Genomic DNA, 13696 nt, shown 5'->3' with positions numbered 1-13696 from the left:
AACCTACATCCTTCTGAATCTGCTTAGTGTATTCATCTCTTGGTCTCCCTGTACTATTTTTACCCTCCACGCCGCCCTCCAATACTAAATTTGTGATCCCTTGATGCCTCAGAACATGTCCTACCAACCGATCCCTTCTTCTAGTCAAGTTGTGCCACAAACTTCTCTTCTCCCCAATCCTATTCAATACCTCCTCATTAGTTACGTGATCTACCCACCTAATCTTCAACATTCTTCTGTAGCACCACATTTCGAAAGCTTCTATTCTCTTCTTGTCCAAACTATTTATCGTCCACGTTTCACTTCAATACCTGGCCACACTCCGTACAAATACTTTCAGAGACGACTTCCTGACACTTAAATCTATACTTGATATTAACAAATCTCGGCCTGTATTCCGTCTTCACCTGGCCTCTTATTCTTCTGAAGCCATTTGATTTGAGTGTGATGGAGGGCGGGGAGAATCTGGGTTAACTGTGGTTAGCGACTGAAAATCGAACCATCATAGTCGAGAAACTGGTTGAAGTACACCTTCCGTCTTTCAGTGATTTCGCTATCGTTGGTCAGGATTTGATGATCAGAATCTTTGACAGACTTCTGTCTGGCGTTGTATCCTTTGCTAGAACGTCACAAATTCAAAATCAGGATTTGATCCAACAACTTTGTTTAGCTTATCTTTTGCTCCAACACCCATTTCTCCATGGGATGGTTGCAAAGATTTTTCAACTTTTTCAATAATTGTCAAAGATTCCGTCAGTGGTAGATCTGTGGCTTCCAACTCGGTTATTGCTGCAGGAAAATGGGCAAAATGTTATATGTCAATAATTGTCAAAGATTCCGTCAGTGGTAGATCTGTGGCTTCCAATTCGGTTATTGCTGCAGGAAAATGGGCAAAATGTTATATGATGGGGATCAGGTCTTGCTTCAAGTCTGTTTTCTGGAATGCAACTTGCGTGTCTTTAATAGAAGCTGCATCCGTGGTTTCAAAAGTGTTTCAAGAGTGTCTACGACCTAAAACAAATACAACGACAACAAAATCATTTTTGGGATGGGGGTAGTAACTTAAGGCTTCTCAATAGAATGGACCAAATAGATGTTAACAGTAAGATGAGAGAATTTATCCAGCAGGTACCGCATCTGGTTAAAATAGGACAATGGCGAAGCTAAATCTGGTAGTTTATCACACAGTTTGATGACACGGGAAAGTGCTTTCCAGAATACCTTTACTAGGAAAAAAAGTCGGCATTGGATTTAATTAGTGTTGTCAGAATTATCAGACATTTGTATTTTATGTGTCTGTTTACCTTTTTTGTGGAAGATATCAGCTAATTGTTGGTATTGTATCTGTCCTTAGTTTCATCTTTGCAGTATGACATGCAGAAATTACATGCTAATCTGCCTGAAGCCTTTTTGAGCCTGTATTAACAATACTTTTTTTACGCATGCATTTTCTAGACTTCGTACGGTTTAAAGAAAGTGGCTTGATTATGGTTGCCATAAATGGTGGTACAAAAATTGGGACGAAATCAACAGAAATCCAGTCATTAGATGTGGACGAGGATGGATTTCAAGCGGCTGGAAAAATTAACCTATGCGTCACTACTGAGTATAATACAAGTATAAATATATTTGAGAAGAACACAGTATAACATAAGTATGAAGATAGTAACTGTTGTCGAAAGAACAGATACCATTGATGACCGTGCAGCTTCTCTAGAATAAAGCACTCTGTCTTCAGGCCATGAGTGGCCCATCGGGACCATCCGACCGCCGTGTCATCCTCAGTGAGGATGCGGATAGGAGGGGCGTGTGGTCAGCACACCGCTCTCCCGGTCGTTATGGTGGTTTTCTTTGACCGGAGCTGTTACTATTCCGTGGAGTAGCTCCTCAGTTGGCATCACGAGGCTGAGTGCACCCCGAAAAATGGCAGCAGCGCATGGCAGTCCGGATGGTCACCCATCCAAGTGCCAGCCACGCCCGACAGCGCTTAACTTCGGTGATCTCACGGGAACCGGTGTATCCGCTGTGGCAAGGCCGTTGCCCTTCTCTAGAATAAATGATGATTAATTGAAACCCTCAGCTGCCGACAGGTGTTGTTGATATACCTCGATGGGGACAGCTGAAAATGTGTGCCCTGATCGTGACTCGAACCCGGGATCTACTGCCTGGTGAAACGTTGTTGTGATGCCTCGTGTAAGGAGGAGAAATGCGCGCCATCACGTTTCCGACTTTGATAAAGGTCGGATTGTGGCCTATCACGATTGCGATTTATCGTATCGCGACATTGGTGCTCGCGTTGGTCGAGATCCAATGACTGTTAGCAAAATATGGAATCGGTGGGTTCAGGAGGGTAATACGGAACGTCGTGCTGAATCCCAAAGGTCTGGTATCACTAGCAGTCGAGATGAAAGGCATTTTATCCGCATGGTTGTAATGTCTCGATCCCTGAGTGAACAGATGGGGACATTTGCAAGACAACAACCATCTGCACGAACAGTTCGACGACGTTTGCAGCAGCATGGACTATCAGCTCGGAGACCATGGCTGCGGTTACCCTTGACGCTGCATCACAGACAGGAACGCCTGCGATGGTGTACTCAACGACGAACCTGAGTGCACGAATGGCAAAACGTCATTTTTTCGGATGAATCCAGGTTCTGTTTACAGCATCATGATGGTCGAATCCGTGTTTGGCAACCTCGCGGTGAACGCACTTCGGAAGCGTGTGTTCGCATTGACGGCACTTTGAAAAGTGGACGTTACATTTCAGATGTGTTACGACCCGTGGCTCTACCCACCATTCGATCCTTGCGAAACCCTACATTTCAGCAGGATAATGCACGACCGCATGTTACAGGTCCTGTACAGGCCTTTCGGGATACAGAAAATGTTCGACTGCTGCCCTGGCCAGCACATTCTTCAGATCTCTCACCAACTGAAAACGTCTGGTCAATGGTGGCCGAGCAACTGGCTCGTCACAATACGCCAGTCACTACTCTTGATGAACTGTGGTATTGTGTTGAAACTGCATGGGCAGCTGTACCTGTACACGCCATCCAAGCTCTGTTTGACTTAATGTCCAGGCGTATCAAGGCCGTTATTACGGCCAGAGGTGGTTGTTCTGGGTACTGATTTCTCAGGATCTATGCACCCAAATTATGTGAAAATGTAATCATGTGTCAGTTCTAGTGTAATATATTTGTCCAATGAATACCTGTTTATCATCTGCATTTCTTCTTGGTGTAGCAATTTTAATGGCCAGTAGTGTAGATTGTGGACAGTTGAGAATGTGGGTCTCACGGGAAGCGTGCAAGGGATAAGTCCCCGCCGTCGCGCTATTCATCTGTGTCCTCGGTAGCTCACATGGATAGAGCGTCTACCGTGCAAGCAGGAGATCCTGGGTTCGAGTCCCGGTCGGGGCACACATTTTCAGCTGTCCCCGTTGAAGCATATCAACAACACCTGTCGGCAGTGAGGTTTTCAATTAATTATCATATAACATAAGTTATTTACACAAATTGTTTTATGGGCCAGTCATACGTCTCAGACTATTTGACAGAAGATCAGTTTGTTTACTTGCATAATTATAAAACTCTCCACAGCTCATTTGAAAGTTATAAGTAAACTGTAAGATGCTCTCAATTGTTGATACATCCAAACCATTCTGTTACTCGGTCTACTGAGTTCTCATTAATTTAAAAATTCTCTCAACAATACAGTTACGTGCTACTATTGAAAACATATATTGTCATATCTTTACCAATTCTGACGTCTGAATGCAGGTCTCGTCAGTTCTGAAAAATTCCAAATAGTTGTTCGGGGCTGGTAATACTGCCTTCCAATTATTATCTGAAACTTTTGAAGCCAGAAAATTCCTCAGATTCACATACTGATTAAACATTACTGACTCACAAATATCCACTTGTTTTCCTTTTAAATAAACCAATATCCTTTGTATATTTTCCCATTCCACTAATTTAGTCATACACATCCACTCAAAAATGACGGCAGTTTCATAAAACTCTTTTACGTCACTGTGAAATTTTTCGGTGGTTACTTCAGAGCCAATGATCTACATTTTTCAAAAATTTGTTTAGTTTTCATAGTCAGATAACAACAGTTTTATTTATCTTGTTGTGAAATTATTTTATACTCAATAATGACCTTCACTTCAATCACAGATATGTTACTACTATCAAATTTCTTTATTTGATTACTAAACAATCTCAGCTGATGGTGAATAAATCAAAAGTAAGTCTTACTTAAAAGAGCAGACAAAAATTCTACCAAGATCTGCGGTGGTTCTTCTTCTGTCAGGAAGACAGTTTTCAGAACTTTCCACAGTTGTAACATTCTCTCGAATGCAGACATTAAAGACAGCCATCTAGTTTTAGAGTGTGACTAAAGGTGGTGGTGGTTGTTAGTGTTTAACGTCCCGTCGACAACGAGGTCATTAGAGACGGAGCGCAAGCTCGGGTTAGGGAAGGATTGGGAAGGAAATCGGCCGTGCCCTCTCAAAGGAACCATCCCGGCATTTGCCTGAAACGATTTAGGGAAATCACGGAAAATCTAAATCAGGATGGCCGGAGACGGGATTGAACCGTCGTCCTCCCGAATGCGAGTCCAGTCTGCTAACCACTGCGCCACCTCGCTCGGTGAGTGTGACTAAAGTTCTCAATAACAGATATCCACAAATTCAAAGAAGTCAGCAAGTTTTTGAAGTTCTCATTGTGTAGATGGAAAAATAGTTAAAAAGTTTCAAGACAATTAACTCGATGTCAATAAATAAAATGTCTGCAACAGTTGAAACAGTGTTATGTAAAATGTGTGGTGGACAGCCTACTCCTTCCAAGTTCTTCCCAAGTTTCCTTTTTAAACGACTGACTATATTGTTATCACCTCTTCGGTTCCACCCGCCCCACACCCGAAACTGGTGTTGCAGTTTTCGCCGCAAAATGCTACACAATCTTTTAAATTAATTTTAAGATCTTTGAGTTCTTAAATCAATAAGTCGGATGTAGTGTCCAATGTTTCATTTTGTACAGAATCCACCATAATTAGTTTAGTTTTAACCCTTCATCTGCATCAAAATACTGAACAACTATTGGAAACAATTTCAGTGCGTTGTGATTGCCGCCTTCAGTTGCTAGTCCGTAAAACGAAGGGTTTCTCAAGTTCAAAGTGCAAATTGATACAAAATGAGGAGCAAGTATATGTTTGATTATTGCAGTGGCTTTTGTTCTTGCAGCACTTTGATTTTTAGCTCTTACAGACTCGGCATACATAACTGAACACAATTTCGTCGTGTAATCAGGTGATTTGAGTGAAAGGTAATGTTTTACAGTTCATTTCCTGTTGTCAGTTCAGCATAATATGAGCATTTCCTCTCTTGTATCGGGTTAAAAAAAAAAAATGTGTCGTGGACTGGAGGCCTCTTCCTTGAGTACTTCTTAGTGCTTGTGGATCTCGAATCAGATTTCCCACCGTGCTCGATTGAAAAATAACAGGAATAAAGTTTGCGGAATGCTTCCCTATCTCGCTTGCCTCTTTTTTTAATGAAAGGCCATATTTCTGTGTATCCGTCAATGGAAGAGCACTTACGTTTCACTTTTGGCATCACAAAACAATGAGAACTGACACACAAGCACTGCAACAGTAAACGGATTCACGGAACTCAAGTTAATCAAAAATATGAACAAGTGAATAATGGTTAGATGAATGCATAGCAAATGAGCTTTCAGACATATCCAAAAGAACATAAAACACGCATTCATATAATTGGTGGGCAGTTATCCACCACCTTCATTGCGGACACACAATACGTTCGACCTCCTGCAGGAATCTCAAAGCAGCGAACATGGAGAACATGCACGGAGACAGCGGATAGGTGCCGATAGGTAGGAGTGTGGATCAGCGATAAACAATGTGTCCGGGTGGCGCTTGTGGTTAACGCAACCTCCCAGTGAACAGGAGATCTCAGGTTCGAATCCTGATCTTGCACACATTTTCGCTCGTCGCCTCTGATTCCGCATGAAGTCCCAATGTAGCTGACATCAATAGTTCCTTTCTCCTTCCTCCACCTTCAATTTACATAATATGAATAATGGTTGTTACACAGCGTTGCCAACTACAATCAGCCCGCATCTCGTGGTCGTGCGGTAGCGTTCTCGCTTCCCACGCCCGGGTTCCCGGGTTCGATTCCCGGCGGGGTCAGGGATTTTCTCTGCCTCGTGATGGCTGGGTGTTGTGTGCTGTCCTTAGGTTAGTTAGGTTTAAGTAGTTCTAAGTTCTAGGGGACTGATGACCATAGATGTTAAGTCCCATAGTGCTCAGAGCCATTTGAACCATTTGAACCAACTACAATCAAATAAACTATACATAGTATGAGAGTAAGCCGCTGGTTGTTGTTTATATTGGATATAATAATACATATAACTATATTGAACTACTACTAGAAATAAATCTTCGATTTGCTTACTTGAAAATCGGGACATTTAGCGTCCCGACTGAGCCTTTTTGGAACACCGGGACAAAGAGTGCAAAATCGGAATATTCCATATCAGTTGGGACATATAGCAACCCTAGGCTTGATTTTTTTGTACAAATGTACAAAAATAGTCGTATATTCTTTAAAACCAGTAACCCTTCAGTTCTTTAAAGAATCTAACTCCCCTGTGTAAAACAGTTTCAAACGGTCTGATTACTTGACAGATGAGATGATGTGTTACATATTTGACGTTAAGCATGTAAGCGAGAAAAAGTTTGGAAAAGATTTGAAATCATGCACAGAGTTTACTGGAAGTCGCTAAATGCTCTCATTATGGAACACTGAATTTATATAATATGACTAATTTGCGCTCCATTTTAAGCAATGTCAGTGTTTATGACGTCATATCTCTTGAACTGTGTGTCATACAGTAATATAATTTTGCAGGTACATCCAGTGATAGGTGTAGTATAGATTCTGTGTGGAAAGAGTGTTGCGAATAGAGTTATAGTAAAGAAGTAACAAATTAAAACATGCCTGATGTTGAATTTTCACTGTGCGCCATTTAGCCGGCCAGGGTGACCGACCGGTTTTAGGCGCTACAGTCTGGAACCGCGCGACCGCTAAGGTCGCAGGTTCGAATACTGCCTCGGGTATGGATGTGTGTGATGTCCTTAGGTTAGTTAGGTTTAAGTAGTTCTAAGTTCTAGGGGACTGATGACCTCAGAAGTTAAGTCCCATAGTGCTCAGAGCCGTGTGTGTGTGTGTGTGTGTGTGTGTGTGTGTGTGTGTGTGTGTGTGTATGTGTGCGCGCCATTTTAAGCTGAAGCTAGTTTTTCACGCATCTAAATTTCTGTGTTATCTCATTTTCTGAACTATGACTTGTACAATGATACAATTCTACATCTATTTTCCAGTAGTATATGTGGGTTCTGTCTGCAAACTGTGTTGTGAATAGAGTTGGTAATAATAAGTGATAAATTAAAATGTTGTGTCTGATGGTGAAGTTTTGCTGTATCAACGGCGAAAATGTAGTAAGGGACGAACTTTGTTCCTTTCATTATTTTTTGGGGGCTGTCATCGAGAAAACGTTTCGTAAAATTATGCGTAAAGTTTGTTGGAAGTAGCGAAGTTCTCTCATTCTCAGATGCTGGGGCAGTGAAGTCCGGGTATTTGCGCGCCGTCTAGTATGGTGCGTCAAGACAAACACAGAGTATGTAACTGTAATACTTTTAACGTAAGATTATATCTCTTAACGAGTAGATTATGATAGTATTTACAATTTTTTAATTCGGTCAATAATCATGCGAAATGCTGAAAATCAAATTTTTGTCGCTGGGATCTATTAGTTACGCAACCTGTCACTGTTATTGGGTCCTGGGTTCCAGGAAAATCGCATAGTATTAGTAATATAGATATGCGATGGCCTGATAATAATAGACTAAATACACATCTGCGTACATCCTGATTGCAACAGTCACAGTAAACGGCAGCACCGCCCTGCATTATGACACAAGGTCTCTTCTTGCATTCCTATTTGGAGGCGATCAAAAAGTTTCTGTCGGAGGGCGTTGCTGTGGCGTATATGCAACGTAGCGGAACTCCGATGCAGGTATGTAAGCACTGACACGTAGGCAGGCGATTAGTGTGGCATTCGTGTCTTTGCGACGTGCGTGCGGTGCATGCGGAAACGTGAACTACTTGTATGACGATGTTATTAGCAAATTCGTTCCAACAGGACCAACGTTCTGTTATTCTTGTATTGGCCAGTAACGTCCATCGCAGAATGAAGAATCTGTACGGGGCAGCAATTCCGTGCTTAAAGCATGTCCCCATACTCCAAATGTCGTAACGCAGAGTTACGCTTACTCAAGTGGGTGATACTAGAGCACCCACCCTGTAGTTCTCATCTCTCCCCATGCGATTGTCATGCCTTCGGTGCCTTATAAAAGGCCTCGAAGACTCAAGATGGAGGCCGTTATGTCATCTGATGACGTCATTCAAGATGGCGGATTTTGGCGGGAAGAAAATGATGGGAAAGAAAGGGCAGTTAGGCTACCTCCACGAACCTAAGTCATCCAACCGCCACATCTTCCTAGGGATTGGCGCGAAGTTTGAATTCTGGCGGAAAAGAAATTTCACTTGGGCTATCTCTACTAACCTAAGAAAATGGCTGGAAAGAAAGGATACTTGGACTACCTCCACTAACCTAAGTCACCCGACTGCCACCTCTTCCTAGGGATTGGCGGCGAGAGGACTCAGCCTGTGCTCGACGTAAGTCTTTATTATTTTGTACTACCACTATCCAGTGTTGTCGCCAAGGGGTCCTCACTCCAACTGAACTAGTACACAGTACCAAAATCAGAGGGTGCTGTCATCCCTCTTATGATGTAATCCAAGATGGTGGAGGGGAATTGCCGGAAACAGTGTGGTCACCATGGGGTCCGAACTCCAACTGATATAGTACACAGTACCACCACCAGAGGGCAATTCTCATCTGTGACGTAATCCAAGATGGCTGCCATGACATCAGCTGATGGCACAAGTACTGTTATTCAAGATGGTGGGAAACAGCGTGTTCGCCACAAGGTCCAAATGGCCTAGTACACAGTAACACCACCAGAGAGCACTGTCATCCATTCTGTGATGTAACCCAAGACAGTGGGGGAAAATGGCAGTAAAAGGAATCTGCCTGTGCCGGTCATAAGTCTTTATTTTGGAGGCAGTGTCTCCACCACGAGACCTTGAGTCCAACTGACCTAGTAAACAATACTTACACCAGAGAGTGCTCTCGTCTGTGAAATTACCGAAGATCAGTGTCTGGAGGGGAAAATGACTCAGCCTGTGCTGGGCTGCTGTAGAGAGTAAGGAAGGAGTGTACTTCATTTATTTTGGAACAATTTATTTAGGGACAGATTTTGAGAGATAGTATATTTATCACACTAACACAAAACACTCGCTCTGATGTGCTTGAGGTCAAAATACACAGCCTGCATCCCTGCAAATTACTCATAAATAATGCAAAAGACACGCTTGATAATTGTAAACTGTCGAAATAATGCATTCCACAGCCTAAACACATGCACGTGACTGAACGGGAGCGAAGACCTATTTGCAGAGTCCGCTGACGCTGCCGTGAACCACCACTGAACGCAAGCCAATGTGAGCCACCACTGTCATGCCGATGCTACCTGGAGTGAGCAGGTGAAAGTTGCTTCTATTTTTGGGTGTACAGTTAGAGTTCTCCATGTGTTATATTGACGTCAAAGAACTCCAGCACACACTCACACCAGTCCCATATGAGAGACATCTCTGGGCAGCACGTGTGTTGTACCCTTGCTGATGCGATACCTGGGGATACTGATGTCACCGAATAGAACAGGGTGCATTGTTCCTGGCGTGACATGCGAGACACGTCTAACCATACTTAACTGTCCAGCGTGACTCACGCAATGCCACGAAGTCAGAAATTGTATAGAGTCCCAGAAATAGTTAACGCTCGCTTTCTTGATGTCTCAGCTTGTATTAACGGAAATTCTTGCCCTACCAGAACCTGTTTACTATAATAGTGCAGAATAATCTCAAATGCATTCTTCCTGAAGATCCTAATGTTGCATCCCGTCCATCACATTACCCTTCCTGCTTTCAACATACACAAACGTTCTCACTGCTATGAAGAGACTCCTATATCCCAGCATGAATATGTCCTGTGAATGAATCGAGCATTATGATTGGCTCTTATCGAATTTACCCTGCAAATTATTGATCTCTCTGGTGTGGAAGCACTGTCCACCTTTTCTTTCTTTCTGCAGAAGAGACTTTCAGCGGGAAAAAAACTATTTCACTCAGATCGCCATATTGTACAAACAATTAAGCCCTGTTAAGTGCCCCTACTTATCGTCAAATACGGAAAAACTATTACTCAATCACACTGCTCTCCAACTGAGGACAGGAGCTTGAATATTAGTGCGTGAATCTGATCTCCAACCTAGCAATATATCACCACGTACCATGTCGATGTAGTAAACGTATAATTCCTATACTGCACCATACAAAATCATCCCTTTTACATCATTTGTACATATACCACGAAGACAGACAGCATCGTATCTACCCCTCGCAGCACGAGATATTTCCCAGCGAGGTCAGTGGTCAAGCACCCCTGACAGGTCACCAGAGCAGCAGTGGCGTGAGTGTGGTGGCTCGCACTGGCTTGCGTCTGGCGGTGGTTCACAGCGGCATCAGTACACTTGGGAAATAGATCTTCGCTCCCGACCGGTCGTGTCGGCAATGGTGCCTAGGTGAACACGTATTTCGAGAGGAATTTCTCAGGTGTCAATTATGAAAGGGATGTCGCCGCCTCATGCTTGTGGGACCTGTGCGTGGTTTGACAGCTGAGTGACGGCTGCATCACTTTGCGGGGGCTGCTGGTAGCCTCCTGTGCGGTCCAATGGTCAGGGCCGGCGGGCGGTGCCTGCGTGCATCGATTACGTGACTGTTGCATTATTTTACTAGCAGGTCTGTAAGCTGTGCTATGCGTTATTTGGACAGTTTAGGAGTTGATTTCGTGTCTGCGCATTGGTGTACTGCATTATTTAGGAGCAGCTTGCAGGTCTGTACTGAAATTACTTGGGTAATTTAGGAGTTGTTTGCGTGTCTGCAGAGCGTTAGTTTACAGGTCTGTAGGCTGTGCTATGCATTATGTGGACTGTTTATGAATACTGAGCATGTCCACACATGTGTGTAGGCTGTAGAATGCATTATTTTGACAGTTTACAATTATCAATCGTGTATGTTGCGTTATTTATGAGTAATTTTCAGGTGTGCAGACTGTGGATTTTGACCTCAAGCACATCAGGGCGAGTGTTTTGTTTCAGTGTGATAAATATACTATCTCTCAAAATCCGTCCCTAAATAAATGTTCCAAAATAAATAAAGTACACTCCTTCCTTACTCTCTACAGGAGCCCAGCACAGGCTGAGTCATTTTCCTCTCCAGAAAGTGATCTTCGGTTATTTCACAGACAAGAGCACTCTCTGGTGTAAGTATTGTTTACTAGGTCAGTTGGACTCAAGATCTCTTGGTGGAGACACTGCCTGCAAAATAAAGACTTATGACCGGCACAGTCAGAGGCCTTTTCCCGCCATTTTCCCCCATTATCTTGGGTTACGTCACAGAACAGACGACAGCGTTCTCTGATGGTGTTACTGTGTACTAGGCCAATTGGACCTTGTGACGAACACGCTGTTTCCCACCATCTTGGATAACGGTACTTGCGTCATCAGCTGACATCATGGCAGCCATCTTGGAGTACATCACAGATGAGAGCGCCCTCTGGTGGTGGTACTGTGTACTATGTCAGTTGGAGTCCGAACCCCATGGCGATCACACTGTTTCCGGCCATTTCCCCCCACCATCTTGGTTTACATCATAGGAGGGATTACAGCACCCTCTCTGGTTTTGGTACTGTGTACTAGGTCAGTTGGAGTGAGGACCCCTTGGCGACAACACTGGATGGTGGTAGTACCTCTAATTGCTTAAATAAAATAGTGCATACAAAATAATAAAGACTTATGTCGAGCACAGGTTGAGTCCTCTCCCTGCCAATCCCTAGGAAGAGGTGGCAGTCGGGTGACTTAGGTTAGTGGAGGTAGTCCAAGTGCCCTTTCTTTCCAGCCATTTTCTTAGGTTAGTAGAGATAGCCCAAGTGACCTTTCTTTACCACCAAAATTCAAACTTCATGCCAGGCCCTAGGAAGAGGTGGTGGTTGGATGACTTGGGTGAATGGGGATAGCCTAACTGCCCTTTCTTTCCCACCATTTCTTTGGTTAGTAGATGTTGCATTATCCTGATGGAATTTGAACTTCCCACCATTTTGTGGGGGAGGGGGTTAGGTCAGTGGAGGTAGCCCAATTGACCTATCCTCCCATCAAAATCAGCCATCTTGAATGACGTTATCAGATGACATCACAGCGTTATCAGATGATGTCACGGCCACCATTTTGGATGACGTCATCGCCTCCATCTTGGATAATGGTACTTTGGAGTAGAACCGCCTTGCCCTAATACTACCCATTTGGTAAAACACAGTGTCCTGTTGCTTGAAGAAGTACATAACTGCCTGCTGCACATCCTCGTCTGACAGGAATCGCTGACCCTAACTGCTCTTTCTTTCCCGCCATTTTGTTATGTTTTCTTTCCCGCCATTTTGTTAGGTTAGTGGAGGCTGCATTATCCTGAGGGAATTTGAACTTCCCGCCATTTTCTGGGGGGAGAGTGTTAGGTTCGTGGAGCTAGACCTATCTTCCCACTGAAATTTAAACTTCCCGCCAAAATCCTCCATCTTGGATGACGTCTTCAGATGACGTCATGGGTGCCATCTTGGATGACGTCACCGCCGCCTTCTAGGATAATGGTACTTTGTGGTAGAAATCGCCTTTCCCCAATACTATGAGTACCTTCAACCTGGTCTGTCTGTAGAATGATTGCCTCAATGCTAACATCGATTTTGCGTGATGGCATACCGATTCTGGATTGTACGGCCTTTGAATGGAAACTTTTGGATCGCCTTGTGTAATTCAGTACAAATGTATCAGTTGTCAATGCCCATTACATTCTGGGCGGTACAGAATCCAACCTCTTTCCTTTGTCTCTCTCTCTTCTCTCTTTTTATCCTCTTCCTCAAGAGGTTGTGCTTGTGAATGGTGTTGTCGCTCTTGGACATTTCCCTCTCTGTTGTGTTTGGTGTTTGATGGGCTGTTCTTTTCATTCGTACCTTTTCTTTGTGAGAGTTTATCTTATCTATTCTGCTACTGCAGAAGTACCGTAGTGATTTTAGTCATCTGTATTTATCTCTGTCTTAGTCATACTGCCAAGGGCATTAATCAGCTCGTTCTGCAAATTCCGCGCCATGGGATAGAAGGCTTCTGCCAAGGTGCGGAAATGCTTTGTTAACCTTTCAATACCTGCAGCTTCCTGTAGGTCTGCCATCGGGAATCACGTGGCGACATGGAGAGCCCGTCTTAGCGCTCTGTTTTGGACATTTTGTAGACTATCTACCCTCAATCTGGCTGCGTAACCCTGTACAGGCATGCGTATTCCATTATCGGCCTAATGAGACTTTGGTAGACCACTGAACCTGTTCCGGGATCAAGGGAACTGCTCCTATTCAAGACAGGGTAGAGAACCTGCATCCTGGCATGAGGTTAT

At 43.7% G+C, this 13696-nt stretch overlaps 1 protein-coding gene and 1 pseudogene across 2 annotated transcripts in view; one reads left to right on the top strand and one right to left on the bottom strand.

The window, feature by feature from the left end:
* The window catches only part of LOC126470027 (uncharacterized protein KIAA2013 homolog), a 159306-nt gene that overhangs the window by 34607 nt on the left and 111003 nt on the right, over positions 1-13696 (top strand). The gene's annotated exons all lie outside the window — the stretch shown is intronic.
* Positions 1925-2042, bottom strand: LOC126471853 (5S ribosomal RNA; annotated as a pseudogene).

The sequence above is a fragment of the Schistocerca serialis genome, chromosome 3 (genome assembly GCF_023864345.2).
Source record: "Schistocerca serialis cubense isolate TAMUIC-IGC-003099 chromosome 3, iqSchSeri2.2, whole genome shotgun sequence".
NCBI classification, from domain to species: domain Eukaryota; kingdom Metazoa; phylum Arthropoda; class Insecta; order Orthoptera; family Acrididae; genus Schistocerca; species Schistocerca serialis.
Note: the sequence above shows the minus strand (reverse complement) of the source record. Positions and strands in the feature narration are given on the sequence as shown.